Source organism: Furipterus horrens, unplaced genomic scaffold, assembly GCF_987537825.1.
Source record: "Furipterus horrens unplaced genomic scaffold, mFurHor1.1.pri manual_scaffold_3, whole genome shotgun sequence".
Taxonomy (NCBI): domain Eukaryota; kingdom Metazoa; phylum Chordata; class Mammalia; order Chiroptera; family Furipteridae; genus Furipterus; species Furipterus horrens.
In genome coordinates this window covers 25,142,806-25,160,566 of record NW_028327173.1, presented here as the reverse complement: position 1 = coordinate 25,160,566, position 17,761 = coordinate 25,142,806, and the positions used below count along the sequence as shown (strand labels likewise).

Here is a 17,761-nt window from a genome sequence, read left to right as displayed (position 1 = left end):
TGTGCAAGTGCATACAGGCATGCACTGACACATACGTTCATGTACACATCCCAGTCACAAATACACAGATCCACAGACATGCATGTAGACACACAGAAATGTACACACACATTTCAGAGATGCACATGTATAAAACCACACTCATATGCAGTCATATCCAGCCTAAAATACAGGTATTCACAGACACAGGCACACACTCATATGAACACAGGCAGCATGTGTGCACAAACACTCAAGGACACATATGCATACCCACCGGCCCTCTCAAGAGGAAGCATATACACTGGCCGGCGTGCACAGGTACACACCTGCAGACACGTTCCCTGAGACATGCTAGCGAATGGCGCAGGTCAAATGGAGCTGTCTGCTAGGGGCGGGAGCCTGTCTGAGGTACCTCGGGGCGCTCACATTTTTGCAGCTCAGGAAGGCAGCTGACATACCAGCCTGGCTGTGATGGTATTTTGCATAAATGCTAATGTATTAATTACCATGTACAGTACACAGAGCTGCCATTTAAAAGAAAAAGTTAAGACTTTTTAATTCAAAAGCCCCATGTGGGGTGGGGGCGGGGGCCTGCCCTGCACGTTGGGTGGAGGCAGGCAGGGCAGCCAGGCCCACGCCCACTTGTCCCTGCCCTTGGGTCCCTACCTGTAGGTTTCCAGCCTAGCCTGCCTGAGTCAGCCAGCAAGACCTCTGCCTCAGGAGTCTTGGTGCTCTCTGAGGGCCATGGCACATAGGAGCCCCTGGTCTGGAAGAGGGATAGGGGCACATGGAGAGCAGGTAATGCCTAAATTGATGAGGCAGGGTAGGAGGGGTCCTCTGGGGCGGGGAGGTGGGGTGCATGGTAACTGTGGCAGAAGTGGGAGCCGGAGATGGATGGGCAGCCATCACAATTCTTTTCTCCATTCAATCTGTTCTCTGCATGGCAACTAAAGTAACCTTTAAAACCAGTGCATCGGATTATGCACTGACTTTAATCCTTTCAAAGGCTTCCCATTGCTCTTAAGTAAAGTTCACACCCCTTAAAAGGGCCTGCAAAGCCCAACAAGAGCTGGCCCTTCTCCCACCTCTCCAGGCCTCTGCTACCACACTCCTGCTTTCTCACTCGTCACCTAAGCTGACCAGTGGTCCCCTCAGCTTCTCTAGGCTGGCTTCTTCTCATCAGCCAGGTCTCAGCTCACCTGTGGCCACTTAGGGGGCCTCCGCTGACTGTCCCTGGATATCACTCTCTCACGTCACTGGGAGTTTTTGTCTTCAGAGCACAGCTTGTTGCAATCCTCTTTGTTGATGTGTTTTACTTGGTACTATACCCACCCACAGCCTCCACTGTAAAGTGAGCTTTGGGGGTACTTTGCAGACCTCGTTTCATCACTATATTGCAGCTCCCTGGATGGGGCCTGGCACTTAGTAGATGCTCAATTAAACACTTGTTAAGTGAGGAAAAGAACTGGCATGAACGAGAAATGCCCTTTCTGGTCAGCTCCACTCCAGGTGCTAATCTCAGGCAGCAGAGCTCTCTCCACCCACCTGGCAGGATGACCCCAGCACTTCGACTTCCCCTGCAGGTCACGGTCCAGAACAGGAGATGGAGGCCCCATGTAGAATGCATGCCAGCATCACATGACATTTCAGAGAGTAGTGTCCAGACCTCCTGAGTCCTCCCTGTCACAGGAAAGGGAGCCTCAAATGATGCTATGGAACAGCAGTCAAGAACTGCTCCCCAGCCCTTTGCCTTGGCAGTCGGCTTTCACCTCCACGGTCTCACATGGGCCCTGAGAGGGAGGCATCCTTTCCCCAATTCCAGAAGAAATTGAGATTCTCTCACAGTCTCACAGCTTGTCAGAGGAGGAGCCAGGATTTAAATCCTGCTCGATGCCAATTCAGGGCTTCCTGTGCTGGACCACGCACCTTCTCTCCCCCTGAACCTCAGAGATGCTCCTGGCAGTGGGAAAGCAACAGCGACAGGAGGTCCAAAGCAGGCCCCACAAGCCACCCCCTCTTCCCCAAGGCAGGAGAGGCAAGGTGGTCCTGCCAGGCAGGTGAAGAGGGCACCTGGGACCAAACTAGCTCATTCTGCAAACACAGGATGTAGTCTTCAACTCTACCCTCCCCCTCCCTCTCACACCCACTCAGTTGCCTGGTACCACCATTCTCCAAATCTGTCCTCTCTGCCCCACACCCACTGCCCTGCCCTAATTGCCGTCATCTCTCTATGTGAAGGCCTCTAGTCTAGACCCTCATATCTGCCCTCCACCCAGCAGCCAAAGTGATCTTCCTTAACTCAAACCCTATTCCCCTACCCCCACAATGACGTCCCCACTCACCACCTCAACTCCCTGTCACTGCCCTTATAGAGATTTGTAAATATGCATCATTGTTAAGAATGCACACTGCCAGAGTTCAAATTCTGGGTCTGCCACTTACTAGCTCTGTGACCTTGGGCAAGTTACTTAACCTCTCAGTGCCTCAGTTGCCTAATCTGTAAAATGGGAATAATAACAGTATCTCCCTCATAGGGTTGTTATTAGGATGAAATGAGTTAAAATATGTAGGGTACCAAAAACAGGGCCTAGAATTGGAAAAACAGAATGTGAGAGTTTGTTGTCATTCACAATTGTTTTTTGCAATTATTTGATTTGTGACTTTCTCCTCCACGAAGCTATAAGCTCCGTGAGGATGGGGGTTAGACTGGGACAGCTGCTCAGAGGCTTCTGTGCCCACAGCTCAAGTCCCCTTCTGCCTGCGGCCTTTGTTCTAGTCTCCCCTGTCCTGGCTGGGTGTTGGCCCAAGAGGGAGAAGAAGAGCATGGCCCTAAGCAGGAAATGCTGTCAGCATCAGAGTTCCAGTCCTGATGGAAATGACAGGCGGCAGCCAGAGAGGGGTGCTCTCTGTGGAGGGCTGGGTAAGGGCTGTACCCTCCGGAGCCACAAGTTCCCTGGAAGCCCCCACAGGGCCAGAGCTCCCTTTGTCCAGAAGGTCAGGAGCAGCTGGCCAGCTGTGGGGAGTTCCGCTGCCCTGCTCCAGCCAGCAGCCCAGATGTGCGTGTTTGCACAGCCGAGTCTGGGCTCTGAAGCAGCCTTGTTGAGCATCATGAAAGAAGGTCTGTGATGAGGCAGCCGGCCTCCGCACCCCAGCCTGCCCGCCTCCTAGACAGCAACCAGGAATGCATCCTGCAGGAAGCCCTTCCTCCCAGGCCTGCCAAGTGCCCTTCTCCTGCCTGCGAAGCCAGGGCCACTGGCACGAGCAGGCTGAACTTGCCAACTCTTGACTAGATGTCTGGGTCTGCTCCTTTTTCAGTTTCCCCTTTGTAAGATGGGACAGGCCTCCATTCCCTCCTCCTCTCAGGGAGGCAATATGGTTTATGGGAAGCCCATAGCCTTATGGGCAGAATAGCAGCACAGCTAAGAGTTCTGGAGTCAGAAAGACCAGGAAAGAATTTTCACGTCCGTGAACCTCATCAATTCATGGGGTTGTCCTGGGGGTGAAATGACATAACCAGGAGGAAGGACCAAGCATATGCGGACACATAATAGGTGCTCAATAGCTCTGTGTCCTCCCCTCTAGTCACCAGGCTCCAAAATGGGGAGTCTGAGGTTGCCTGCATTGAGGGCAGAAGATCCCTGGCATGGTGCCATGCAGCTGGGCAGCACTCTACTTCCATGTAGAAGAGTCACATCTGGTACCTGGGCACAATGGGGCTTAGATCTTCAGATACAGTTAGTTCATCATTGGGTCTAGTCCAGCCCTGGGCAGGGCCAATCCCAGGGCTCAGCTGGTTTGCCAGGTACAGCTGTCCTTGAACGTAGCCAGTCACTGGGCATTGCTAGTCTCTGGGCACAGCTGGTCCCTGAAACAGTCTCTGAGCACAGTCAGGCTATGTACAGTCAGCCTCTGGGTATAGATGTTCTCTGGCATAATCAGTCCCAGGTCGCAGGAAGTAAAGTCACTCCCTGGGCACAGATGAGCCCCGTCCAAACACAGTGAGTCCTCACAGGGTCTCTGAAAATGGATGTTCCTGGGCACAGTCAGCCCTTGGGCACAGTGGGTCCCTGGCCATAGTCATTCCACAGGCACAGTAATTCCCTGGACATCTGGTTCCTGGGCACACATGGTCCCTAGGTATGGTCAGCAGTCAGGGCACATAATAGTTTCTGGGGTCAGTTGGTCCCCTGGGCACCTAAGGTCAGTCTTTGACCTTAGGACAAAGTAGATCCCTAACATATTTCCTTCAGACCCACGCCCCCTTGATTAACATGCATAAGCCCATCCCCACCCCACTTCTCTGGTGGTCCCCTCCCTCCTCAGAGGACCTGGAGAACTGAAGCCCACAGAAAAGCAAGGAAGTGTCCTCTAGGGTACCGAGAGCCCTGGCATCGCCTGCTTCATAACAAGTGGAAGGGGCAGCATGGAACTGTGAGGGAGCAAACGGAAGGGCTGCTTCTCGGGAGCAGGGTTTGCCCTCAATGCAGGGGAGGGGTGGTGGAAAGCGTGGTAGAAAAGCCCCAGCCTGGAGGCAGAAGACCCACCTTCTCTCTGCCCTCCTCCCTCTCCATGCCCAGAATGGACCCCAGAGGTCTGTGGCGGGAGCGCCGGCTGGCCTGCTGTAAATCTTCGCATGACCGTGGGTAAGTGCATTAGACAACTTTCTTCTAATTCTTTTTTTTTTTTTTTAATATACCTTGTTTTTAAAAGAGCAGTTCAGTTGAGAGCTGAAGAGCCCCAGTTATAACTGGGGCTCTAGCACTGTTGCTTGGCCCGTGAAGCTACAAACAAGACACATCAGGTTCAAAGGCAGTGCTTACTTTCTTCTAATTCTAAGGAGACAAACTCCCAACCAGGTGGCACCCCCTTCTCTAACCAGCATACGCACAGCCTGCAGCATGGCACTCACAGGGAAGGGGGAGGTGCAGGTCCCGGCGGTGCTGGATTTCCACCTCTTCCTGCATCTCACCTGTCCCGCAGCTCCATTGCCACCCAGGCCAGGCCAGCCCCAGCAGAGCAGCAAGCCCAGGGCTGGGGTCCAGCCTGCAAGGAGGTCCCATCCCCAGGTCTGTTTGGTACTCATTCCCTAAAGGGGCATGGTTCCTGCAGGATGATAATGCAATGTGGCGTCCCATTAGCCAGCACCTGCCTTTTCTGCGCACCTTCTTCCCCAGCCCCCACGCACATCAATGTTTAATTGAATTGCCAGTGTAGTGGCGCAAGTCACATCTGGTTCAGGGCCTGAGAATGAAGTGAGTAACACTCTCAGTCACCCAGTACAGGGGGGCCCATCCACACATGATCCCTGCCATCCCAGATAAGCCCCACCGCGTAGGGACATAAGATACCCTGGGTTTGCACCTTCAAAGAGAAATGGAAGGAAAAGTCTACTTCTAGGACAGGGAAGTGTGGGGAGAGCATGCGGGAAGGAGATTCTATGGGGACAGAGAAGGAAGAGAAATGGAAGAGGGGGTGCTCTGGCAGAGTTGGCCAAGCCAGAACCCACTAGCTGAGGTCTTCCAGCTGCAGACCCCCAAGAGTCCAAGAGCAGGCCACTGTAAGGTTAATAATTTACTTACACTTTCTCTCTCGCTAGTGTCCCAACCAAAGCCACCCAACCAGGGAGTCCAAGAGAAGAATGTCCACAGGGAGTCAAAACTCTAAGGCTGAATGGAAAGTCAACCTAAAGAGACAAACAGGCCCAAACTAGGTCAATGCAGTTCAGGCTGATCCCAAACGGCTGCCACTAGATCTAACTGGTTTAAGCTGGCTCAAATCAAGACAGGCCTGTTGGGGCCAGCTCAGATGTGTGGAGCTGGCCAAGACTGGATGAAGCTGAATCAAACTGGTTGTGACCTGCTCAAACCACCTGGAGCCTTTGGGAGGCCAGCAATTCAACACCTACCTCTTGCATTGGCCTTTACCTAATACATCTTGATGTAGCCCTTCCTTGTAAAACTTCCTGAGTCCTTTTGTTTTCAGTATGCATTTTGCAAACAGTTTTTAATCCAAGTACCACATTATAGTTGTAGGACACATAATACCTATATGTTCCCAGATATTAAGGTGATTACATGGCTAGGTGCCAGGGCTTTGAACAACCTGGGCTCAGGTCCCCAGACTGCAGTTTCCTGGCTTTGAGATCTTGAGTAAGTTACCCACCTCTATTTACTCTAAACTTCATGTGTGAAAAATCCAGCTCATTACAGAACTTTTGGATGTTGAGATTATATACACATGAGCACTGTGCCAGACATGTAATAACCACATGCAAGTTACTCCTATGTCATTCCTTACTCTGACCTCATGCAGCTCAGCCTCAAGTGACCAAGACTCAGACTCCTGCACGGCCACTTCCTCAGTGTGTAAACTTGGATAATCCACTTAACTTCTCTTAACTCTCAATTTTCCCAACAGAAAATGAGGGTACGAACCCCTGTCCTAAGGGCCATTTTGAGGGTTCAATGAAATGCAACAAGCACTTAGCACCATGCCTGAGACATAATAAACATACTATTCCATATATGTGAGCCATTATTATATTAATGACTGATACTTAAATAATGCTAACTCTGTGCTAAATGATCTATGTATGTTAACCCAATTAATTTTCAGAACAATCCTAAGAGGTAGGCGTTATTATTATCACCATTTTTAGGAGGGGAAACTGAGGGTCAGAACATACTACAGTGCCTGGTGATTCTGAACTATTTCAAGGAGCGAAGGAAACTATATATTTTTCAAGGTGAAAGACAGCAAAAGATTGAGCAGAGGACAAGTCTTGGGAGTTAGATTGTTATTAAAAAGAGGAGAGGCTTTGAAGTCAAGCAAACCTGGACTCATTTCCCAGCTGAAACACTTACTAAGCCTCAGTTTCCTTCTCTCTCAAATGTGAATAATGATCCTTATCTCATGGAATTGTGAGTATTAAAGCTTGGACATATAACTCAAAAAAATATAAGCTCCCGCTCTTCTCTTCTTCCACAAGCTCATTGGGCATCCAAAATAATGTGCCTTTGCAGTGATGTTTGTCTGGGGTGACCTGTGTGTATGACACACCAACACCATCTTTAGATGACATCTGCCCACGTGTGCAGCCCATCTCTAATGTGGCATCTGTCCAGAGGCTGCCCGCCCTCCCCTGCACACTGAACACCTGCCAGAAGAGAGACATGGCTCTTCACTATGCCCTCACCTCGCCCAGGTTTGGGCTAGAACCAAGCACAGTTGTCCTAGAGGAACCAACCAGAGACATATGACAAGCTGCACCTCAGGCTAGACATATCTTTGAGTGAAAGACCAGTGAGGAAGGGGCAGGAGGCATGGGGGTGTGAGCATCCTCAGAGGGCTCTCTGGCCCTGAACCCATGAGGGTCTCCTTGGTCCTTTATCTGAAAAATCTCCACCTGGTACCACCTTGGGCTAAGACCCTTCCTGGATGACACTCCTCTCTACTTCCCAGCTGGATGGATGCGGCTACAACTTCCCCTGATCTCACTGATGATGACAGTGATGGTGACACTGAGGATGACTTCTGCAGCACTTACTTCCAACAAACACTGTGTCAGGCACTTTTAATAAAATATATTATTACATACTCAAATTCTGAAACACTGGGGCTACTACCTCTATTTGATAGAAATGCATAGAGAATGAGTAACTAGTCAAGAGGTACACAGCTGGTCAATGAGGGAAGAAGAGATTCGATTCTGCACTGCCTCATTCTGAAGATGATATTTTCTGCCTCCATCTCAATGGAATTCCTTTTCTTACTCTCTTCCTCCTACAAATACTAATGCCCTCTGTGTTGCCCACCAGCCCTGGGAGAGATACAAAGAATAAAACTTGCTCACTAACCTGAAGAAGCTCAGAGTGGATAGATATGGATGGATAGATACGAAGCACTGCAAGGTCTAGTCAAAGAAGGACAGGATTCACCTGCTGTGTTACATAGGTGACAAGAGAGACTGAAAGCAGGCAGCATGGTGAGTGAGCAGCATGGTGGGTCTGTTAGTCAGGTTTGGCTAGGCTGTGCTACAGTAACAGCAACACTACAGCAAAAATGTCACTGACTTAACACATGAAAGTTTATTTCTGCTCAAACAAAGCCCACTGTAGGTCCAGCAGCTCTTCAGGACAGCTGCCTTTCCAGCGGTGACTCAGAGGTCTGAGGCTGCTTGTCTTATCACACACTGTCTGAGACACATGGCTTCCAGGTCCTCGAAGCCAGCAAAAAGAGCTGGCATGTCACTTACCAGTGCTTCAGCATTTCATTCCAGAGTGTCACATATAAATTCAACTCACAGACCACTGGCCAGATTGATCACATGGCCCCGTACAGCCACAAGGAAGTGGGAAATACGAGGAGCACACAAATTCAATAAGAAGTAAATGTGTCTGCTATAGAACAAAGCTATTCACCCAGTCTGGGCTACATCATTAAAGATCTAATATCCATCCTGAAGAAGGTGATATTTCTGTTTAGTTGGACCATTCTCAAGCCATGTCTGGAGTGCTGTATCCAGTTTCAGGTATTGTATTTTCAGATACTTCCAAACATATCGAATTCCCAACAAAAGAGAAGACCAAGTTGAAGAGGGGATGTGAGATCTAGACTTAAAAGGAAGAGCTGAAAAGATGTTTGGTCTAGAAGAGAAGAGGCCTCAGATATCTAATTTAAGATTCACGAAGGACTGTTATGGGACAAGAAGAATACAGCTGCTCTGTGGGGCTCCATGGGGCCGAGAGAGCCCAGACCAGTGGGCAGTGGCAGACACTTCCAAGGGTGAAAGTCAGAGCTGAGCACTTTTTAAAAGACTGCCTCAGGACAAACTGATTTTCCTGTTGAAAGAATTTGCAAGCAGAGCCCAAAAAGCCACGGGTTTAGATGTTGTGGAAGAATTCAGGTATCTGAAGGTGTTGAAATAGATGTCCAGTAAGAGTCCTTACAGATAGAGCTTAGGGGGAGGGAACACAGCTCATTCAGGCTCTAAACTTGGTATCATGAGGTATCAGGAAGGACTCCAACCTTCAAGGCCCCAATTAGTCAGGTTAGGCTAGGATTTGCTACAGTGACAGCAGCAAAAACAAAACACAAAAGTGCCATAGTTTAACAAATACAGGCTTATTTTTCTGGGGCAGGATGGACTATTCAGACCTGTCCTCTCTGGACTTGGCCTCCTCACCACCTCCCACGCCTCAGCCCTCTGGTAAGGAACATTACCATCTGGGTGTCTCCCACTCTCAGGGACACTTATGAAGGACACCCAACATGAAAACAAATAAAAAGGAAATCACCCCATCAGAGCTATAAGTAATAATCAATAATTCAAAGCCTTGATAAAGTCTTGCTGGAGAGCGCTTCAGAGAGAAGGCACGGGCTGAGTTTCATGGTTAATTCAATGTCAATTAGCTGATTGCTAACTTCCCTCCAGCAAAATCGCATGCAGTGCAGGGGAGAGAAATCAAATGTGCTCTCGCTTTAACAAGCCTGGTGCTTCAATCATTCATCTCTGGCCGCAGGCTCAGAACCAATGCCAACAGACGTTCCTTCACAGTTTTATCAACCATTTCTGCATGTCACTGTTTTCTCAGCTTCCCTTAATTGTCCCAGGACCATCTCTGGGAACCAGGGCTACTTGAAACCCAAAATCAGAAGAGCAGCTTTCTGCTTCCTGGAAGGTGTGCAACCCACAGCTTCTGAAGCTCAGTTTCCCATAATAATCTCTTCCTCTGCGATCAGTCACTGTGACAATACATGTAAAGGGAACAGCAGAAAAGTTGGTACATAGCACATGTTCAGTTAGGGTAGTTTTTCTCTGTCATCGCATATCCCGAGATGGGTATGTTGTTCACCTCCAGGGCTCCCAGCCCCTGTGGAGGCCGCGGACACCTTCAGCACCATGGCCAGAGTCTCTGCCCAGAGGTTGGAGATGGGAGGGGTGGAGCAAAATGAGAAGATGCTGCAGGACTCAGAGCTGGAAGGCCGATGGGAAAATCACTGCTTCCCTTTGCATGGGAGGATACAGGCCCAGAGAGGGCAAGGAGCTTGCCCAGAATCACAGAGATGCCAGGTGTCTGGGTTCAGCATCTCCACATCTCAGACTGTCCTATGGGTGCAAGGGTGAGGGTTTTGATCCTCTTTCTCCTTCCTGGGAACTTCTAGGGCAAGGGACACAAGAAGAGAGGTATAGATGTACAGGGAGACCCAGGAAGGGGCTTGGGGGAATAGATGCTGCAGGAGACCTGGGCTCTCCCTAGCCCAAAATTCCTGGAAAGTACCCTTTGCCTATGTCCTCCCCACAGTTCTGAGCTGGGGCTTTAATTGATCATTCATGTGCCTAGCCCTGTGCATGGCACTGGGAGTGTAGGGAGAGACTCCTTATACACATCCAGCACCTTCTCTCACAGGCGTGTAGCATGCTGTGATGGCTAATGTCATGTGTCCATTTGACTGGGCTTAGGGATGCCTAGATAGCTGGTAAAACATAATTTTAGGTATGTCTCTGAGGACATTTCCAGAGAGATTAGCATTTAAGTTGGCAGATTAGAGAGGGTGGCCCTCACCAGCACAGGTGGGCCTCACCCAGTCCACTGAGGTCCTGAAAAGAACAAAAAGGCAGAGGAAGGGTGAATTTGCTCTCTGCTTGAGCTCAGACATCCATATTCTCCTGCCCTCAGACACCACCCTTCCTGGTTCTTGGGCCTTCAGATTTCTACTAGGACTCACACTGTTACAGAAACAGGGGAGTCCAAAAATCCCCGAAGTTTGTGGCTGGGGGATGGGGAGAAGGAAGCAGCTTTCAGAATGCCTCCACATGCCTGAGGCTGATGGCTGGTGTCTTTCATTATGTAAAATTGCTTGGATGCTTCCAAGGCCTCAAGTGGATGGGAGGAGTCTTGAACCAGGGGATGGTATGGAAAGCACACAGAGCCTACGTGGGGTTCTGTGAATGGTCAGAACTATTGGCAACACCCACTGTGTCAGAGGATGCAGTCAGGGATATATAGGCAGCTGCGAACACTTTAGGGGGGGCACGCTCTGGGGCTGTCTCCCTCGCTGGTGGGTGTTCGCAGAGGTGCTCTGGAGAAGGAGAGGAGATCCACGCGGTTTGCAGGAAGAAGACAGTTTGCAAGGAGGCTGAGAATCCAGGCGGTCCTGCATTGAGAGCTGGAGGGCACCACAGCACAGAAAGGCCCTCCCCAATCAGATTGAGTGATTGGCAGCTGCTGGTAAAGCTGAACTGTGCCTAGGAAGTAGGGAAATGGTGTTTCTGACCCCCCCTAAAACTGGCTAGGTTTGGTAGAGGGGAGGCAAGGATATGTGTAACTGTTAAATAAACAATTTTCTTTTCACTCAACTATAATTTTCAGAGTTATAATTTTGGCGGCGCGCAATCGGACCCCTAACTAAAGAGCCTGTGGGTTTGTTTTCAATTGGAGCAGCCCAGGGACTCTGTAACAATTTGGCACCCCAGATGGGAGGGTCTGCTGGTTCTCAGACCTCCCTCCAGACTTGGACTGGGACTTACTTAGACCGCAGGCTCCCCTGGGCCTCCACCTTGCAAGCAGCACATCATGGGACTTTTCAGCCTTCATAATCACATGAGCCAATCCCTCATAGTGAATTTGTTTCCATATATATTGCTTGTTTTTCTGGAGAGCCCTGACTAATAAAAAGAGGGACCCAAAAAACAGAATTCATGTATAAAAATTTGTGTTTTTATTCTTACATGTTTAAACTTCAGTCACCTTCGAAGTACTACCCACTGGATGCAATACACCTAACTAGACATTTTTTCCCACTGCTCAAAACAGTTTTTGAACTTGTCAATTTTGATGCCTTTTAGAGCTTCTGCCTTTTTTTGTTTCACCTCTTCCACATCAGCAAAATGTTTCCCTTTGAGGACTTTCTTCATCTGGGGAAACTAAAAAGAAAGTCGCTGGGGCAAAATCAGGTTAATAGGGTTGGTGGCAGAGGCAGATTTAACAGCGGGTGCACCGGGCATGTGCCCGGGCCCCAACTCCTGAAGGGCCCCGCAAAACCCCAACTTTACACTTTTTTCTAATGACACCAAGTTTGGTTCCATTACTACACTGCATAAAATATAGTTAACATGTATTTTATTTTCCCTGTGTCTCTTTTTTTAAGGGGATCAATATTTTCTTCTGCGCCCAGGGCCTCAACCAACCTTAATCATCCGTCTCTGGCAGGTGGAGCACGGGAGGGGTCATGTCATCTTTGGTCAAAAGCTGAACACTCAGCGCAGTGTGGCCAGGTGTGCTCATAAATCACCAATCATGAAACAAAAAAATGCATTGAAAGGGTCTGCAAAAAAAAAAAAAATTCACTGAAGCTGAACACAGCCTCTCACAACAACGCCAGCCAGTATACTGATACAGATGGGCTTCTAGAACACTCACCTAGTGGGGGAAGCCTGTACCACAAGGGGCTCATCCTTCAAAGGATAATTCCAGTTTTGGGGGGTGTCCCCTTGTACTCATGCCCATACCTGGTGGACTGTGCCCACGTGTGTAATGACTACAGATATTTTGTCCTGTGCAAGACTGGGAATGTTCCTTCCATGACTCACAGGTCCTCTGGATCCCTCCCCTTCCCCTGGGGGTTGAGGAAGACCACTCTCTCCTGTGTCCTTCATCACAGGCCATAGCTGGGCAAGGCAGAAGACCTGGGAGCCAGGCCCTCCAAGCTGACTTGTGGCCCCTCCTAGTGAGATATGTAGTGTTCGTTTTTCAAAGAAGAGGGAAGAGCCAGCACTTCTGCTCTCTGTTAGGCAGTGCAGTATAACCCTGGAAACCTACAGTCAGAGAGACCTGGGTTCGAATTTGAGCTCTACCACGTACTGGCTGTGGGACACTGTAGAAGCTGTGTAACCTCTCAGACCCACTTTCTTCATTTATAAGATGAGAATGATGACAGTACCAAACTTATAAGTTGTTGAGTGGCTTAAATGAGATAATTCATGCAAAGGGCTTAGCATGGTGCCCAGCACAGAACAAGCGTTTCAGGAAGAAGCAGTTTCACATATCTCCCTTTAGTAGAAGTTTCTTTAGGAAAAATTCCAAGCCTCGAGGGTATTGGAGGAGTCTGTCCACAGCAGCATTAGTATGCAAGCACTCAAGGGCAGGCTGGGCCTGTCTGACCTCCTGGCCCAGGTCGTGTGAGGCTCAGTCCGAGGCCAAGTTCAGGGCCAGCCTGGACCTGGGGTAAGGCTCCATGTGAGGTCAGAGTTCAAGCTCAGCCTGGGCCAATCGAAGCTCTACTACTGACTCAGAACCCAGCCTTGGGAAAGTCCTTCCCTATCAGTCTCAGTTTCCTCACCTATAATATGGAACAACTGTCCCCACCCAGCGTGCCTCCCGGAGGTGTTGGGAGGACGCCATCAAGTCATGCATGCGAAGACTTGTGTCAGCCCTGGAGACCAGCTTCACTCCTCAGTTACTTGTATTCCCCTGGACCTCAGGCCTGCAGGGGAGAGATTCTCCCCTGATTTCCATATGCCCGTGGTGGAGGTCACTCCCCAGGATCGGAGCAGTAAGATGGGGGGTCCGGTGGGGAGAGCGAGGACACCCCAGGCTCTGCTGCTCCTCCCAGGAGCTGGGAACAGAAGACTTGGAATTCACCGCGCACATATTTGCTGACTTCTCTGCACTCTGCCAGCTCTGGGCATTCACTTCCCAGAAGTTTATTTGAGGAGATGCAGACGAGCTGGATTTGGGTTCAGCAGACCTGCCCAGACAAACAGGCTGAGCCCTTTCTCTCTGTCTCTCACACGCTCTCCACCTCTCACCATTCCCCTTCCTCTGTCTCTCCCTGACCACCTGCTCCTCGGTCTCTCCCCCTTGTGCTGTTTATTCTCTGCTTGATCCCCTGCTCCAGATTCAGCCCCTGCCCTTCTCAGCCCTGCTCTGCGCTCTGGGAGGCTGACCCCAGAGGACCGCAGGGCCTGCATGTCGGGTTGGGTTCAGCTGGCGGCAGGCATTGGCGGAGACCACAGGGAGGGCGGGGTGGGAGGTTGGGGATTCCTTCCCCACTCCCTCTCTCCTGGGCAACATTGTTAGCTGTGTTTCTCCATGACTCACCTTCACCGGCATCCCAAGACCTCCCCTGCACCAGCCCTCACTGGGCTGCAATAACAACACCCTCTCCTCCCCTTGTCCATCAGCCCTAGACATGGTGAGGGCTTCCAACTACTGCCACCCTCTCTTGTTGCTTCCTGAACTCCACCATGCCTTGTAAGTCGCAGATCCATTACAGTCTCTGCAGGTAGATCATCTGAGGTGATTTCTGTTTCCTCCTAGGCCCTAACTCCACACACCTACCCACACTCTGGCATCCTCGGTATCGCTCACTTTCTCTCCCTTCAGGCTCTTCTGAACTCAAAGTGGGAAACACAGATTGCCTGTCACATCCCTTCATGGAGACCACCCCAGGGTGTTGGGGGTCATAGCAAGGGGCCCCTGCTGTCACACACACACAGCACAGCATTAGGAGCCACTGCATCTTCCTTGCAGATGGAAGAACTGGGGACAGCTTGGAACTCAGAGTCAGAAGAGCTGGGTTATAGCACCCCCTTTGCCACGAACCAGCTAAAGCACTATGTCACCTTCACTTCCTCCTCTATAACTTAAAGAAATGCATACGTCTTCCCAAGCTGTGAGAGGAGCTGGCGGGCTGATGGACATGGATGTGGTTTGTAAACTGTAACCAGGATACATGTATGAGAAATTATCACTGAGTTCCCACAGGGAGCCTTTCTAAGGCAGGTGGGGGAAGGGATGGCAGGCCTTCAGGACAACCAGCATCTGTGACCATGGCTGATCCTTGCCCACATGTGAGGTGGGGTCAGTGCCTTCCCAAGGACAGGCTAGTGCTATTGAGGTTGAGGTTGGAGCTAGAAATGGACTGAAATTGGCAATGAGATTGTGGTTGAAATTCATGTTGAGATTAGATTTAGGATGGGGCCGAGGCCGGGGTTGGTGCTAAAGTTCAGCTGAGGTCTGGTTTGAAAGCTAAGGTTGGAGTTGGATCTGCGTTCAAATTGGGGCTGAGACTGATGCTAATTTTGAGATTGAAGTAGGGTTGGGGCTAAGATTAAGATTAAGATTAAGATTGAGCCTATGATAGGTTGGAATTGAGACTGAAGTTAGAGCTGGAAAGGGAAGGTTGGGGCTGAAATCAGCACTGGAAATGGGTTAGGGGATTGAGGCTGGGGTTGGAGGCTGAGTTGGGTCTGCGGTTGCAGGTTGAAGTTAGGATGGAAGCTAAGATCAGTGCTGTCTCGGAGCCTGAACATGAAGCTCCAGAATCTCCCCTGCCCACTCAGACATTCACTGGCCTTTGGGAGTCTAACTGACCTGCGCAGTGGAGGTATGAACATATCAACATCTCCTCCAATGCCTCCCTCTGGCGTGCCTACTTCATTCATTTATTATTTCATTCATCCATTCAATAAAAAATCTATCCATCACCTATTATGCGCTGAATATGTACCAGGTGCTGGAAAGGCACTGGTAAGTCAAGGGGGTGTAGCTGCTACTCTCATGGAGCTTACATTTTAAAAGGGAAGAAAGATAATAACCCGACAATCACAGAACTAGATGTATAACTACAAGTGTGCAAAGGGCTCTGAATGGAAAGCCCAGGAAGCCATGTGTGATGCAGCACAGCAGACGAAGAGTCATGAAAGGCCAGTGGATGACAAAGGGTAACTCCAGCTAATGACCAAGGAGCGCTTCACAGGAGTGGCACTGTGCTAAGTTCTCCATGGTCTCCTCCATCCATGAAACAGAGAGCCAGTGAACGCAGTGAACGTGAAGTCAGATAAACCTGGGCTCAAAGCCAAACTAGCCAGTTACAAACCAGCTAAGCTGTGTTGCCTTGGGCACATAACTTGCTTTCTCTGAGCCTCAGTCCCATTCTGTAAGATAAAGACATAACTCCTACTTTGTGGAGCTTGTGTGAAGATGCTAGAAGTGTGTCAATTCCTGACACACATGAGGTGCTCTGTTAACATTAGTTCCATTCCGTTTTCCAGGGCGAGGAGAACAGCAGGAGTTCCGTTCAAACAGCCGACACCCCACAGGCAACCACTCGGGGTCCTGATCTTCAAGCTCAAGCTGTCACCCGACAGCCCAGGCATGATTTCTCCCCGGAGTTCATACTCCCCAAAGCACAGGCGTGATTTACACAGTCATCAGGACAACTCCAAATTGGACTAAAACCTAGTGACTGGAAACGAGACGAGTAATGAAATTCTACGCAGAAAATTTACAGGGGAGATTTATTAGGTGGGTTTTATTTACGATGCTGAGCACTTAGGGCTCTGGGGTGCAGAGCTGCATTGGACAAATAAATCCAGCCCACATCACCTGCACAGGCACCGCCTCCACTCAGTCGTCCTAGACTCCTGAGAGGTGGGAGACCCCTGCAGCATCCGCTGTGCTCACTGAACCCACAATCCTGCTACCATCCCCTCAGCCAGGCTCCTTCTTTCTTCACCACTCATTCCTGTAAGGCCGGTCTCTCCAGAGCCTGGATCTCTCGCCATCTTTGGGAAGATAACTGCATCATTCTCGGGCAGGCTGTGCCTGAAAGCCGGACCTCAGGAACACAGCGGAGAACAGCTGGAAAGCAGGAGCTTCAGGGGTGGCCAGTTCAGAGGTTGGCATCTAATGAACCTGACCCCATGGAGTAAGTGGACCCTGAGATGCAGGGTGGCAGGCAGAGAGGGGCAGCAGAAACTCAGACCAGCAGTTCCCTGAGGTCAAGGTCTTCTTGTGGTCAGGACAGGAGAGTAACTGGTAGGAGTCTAGAGGAGAAATTGAGGCAATTCTACGTTTCACCTGGGTGCACAAGGGCCCAAGGACCCATTCAAGAGCTGCAAGAGTGTTTTTAGCTACAGAAAGCCTTTTTCTGCTCCTTCCCCTCACAGCTGTCCCTCCCCCGGGCAGAGGAAAAAGCTGCTGACCCTCATAACCCTCTCTGTGCATCCTCCCCCATTACTCCCATTAGCCCTTTCTTTTCCTCCACCTGCTTCTCTTGACTCCAATAACTCTTTGACCTATTGTTCCCTCCATTCACCCCACCCCAAGCACACTGGCCTCCTTGTTGTTGCTCCAGCATGTCCAGCAAGTCCCTGCCTCAGGACCTTTGCACTGCCTAGAAGGCTCTTCCCCTAATAAGCAGCACAGCTTGCTCCCTCACTTCCATAATGTCACATTTTCAGAGAAATCTGACAGGTTCCTTACCCAGCAAAATTTCAACATCCCCTGGATACTTCCTATCCCCCTTCCCTGCTCTATTGGTTTTTTTCCTCCTTAGTGCAAATCAGTAAACGCTTTCTTTATACTTTATTTCTTTTTCTTGTTGTTGTATGACTCCCCCACTAGAACATAAGTTCCAAAAGGGCAAAGATTTTGGTCTGTTTTGCTTGCCACTGTAACCCACAGCTCCTAGCACAGGGCCCGGCCTAAGGAAGGCACTGATGCAAACTTGGTGGGCGGTGGAGCTAGTCTCTAACAACCACACTGCCCCTTACGAAGCAGTGTCCGTATGAGCATGTGCAGTGTGCCAGGCACTGCGATTACCTGTGAGTGGTTCGTTCAGCAAGCGCCCTCAGTACTTGCTCCTGGGCCAGGTACTGGGGGCACCAGATGGATCAGACCCAGGCACTGCACTCAAGGGGCTCCCAGGCCACAGGCCGGAGAAATTCAGACTTGGGAAGAAGAATTTCATGTGTTCAAAGCACAGCCCCTGG

General features: G+C 50.1%; 1 long non-coding RNA gene and 1 other non-coding gene across 4 annotated transcripts in view; both read right to left on the bottom strand.

Annotated features, from left to right (window-relative positions):
• The window catches only part of LOC150014639 (uncharacterized), a 63,847-nt gene that overhangs the window by 25,474 nt on the left and 20,612 nt on the right, over positions 1 to 17,761 (bottom strand). Inside the window, exons 1-2 of one of the 3 annotated variants that reach the window (XR_016509675.1) lie at positions 12,173 to 12,295; positions 5,562 to 5,665 (exon numbers count right to left, since the gene is read on the bottom strand). The exons of 1 other annotated variant lie outside the window; for it this stretch is intronic. This is a non-coding gene — a long non-coding RNA (uncharacterized LOC150014639). Of the gene's footprint in view, positions 1 to 5,561; positions 5,666 to 12,172; positions 12,296 to 17,761 lie in introns of those variants that run through there. One more of the 3 variants, XR_016509674.1, reaches the window with a different exon arrangement.
• LOC150014640 (small nucleolar RNA SNORA50) lies at positions 4,671 to 4,800 on the bottom strand. The gene has a single exon (XR_016510305.1). It is a non-coding gene; the product is annotated as a small nucleolar RNA SNORA50 (small nucleolar RNA).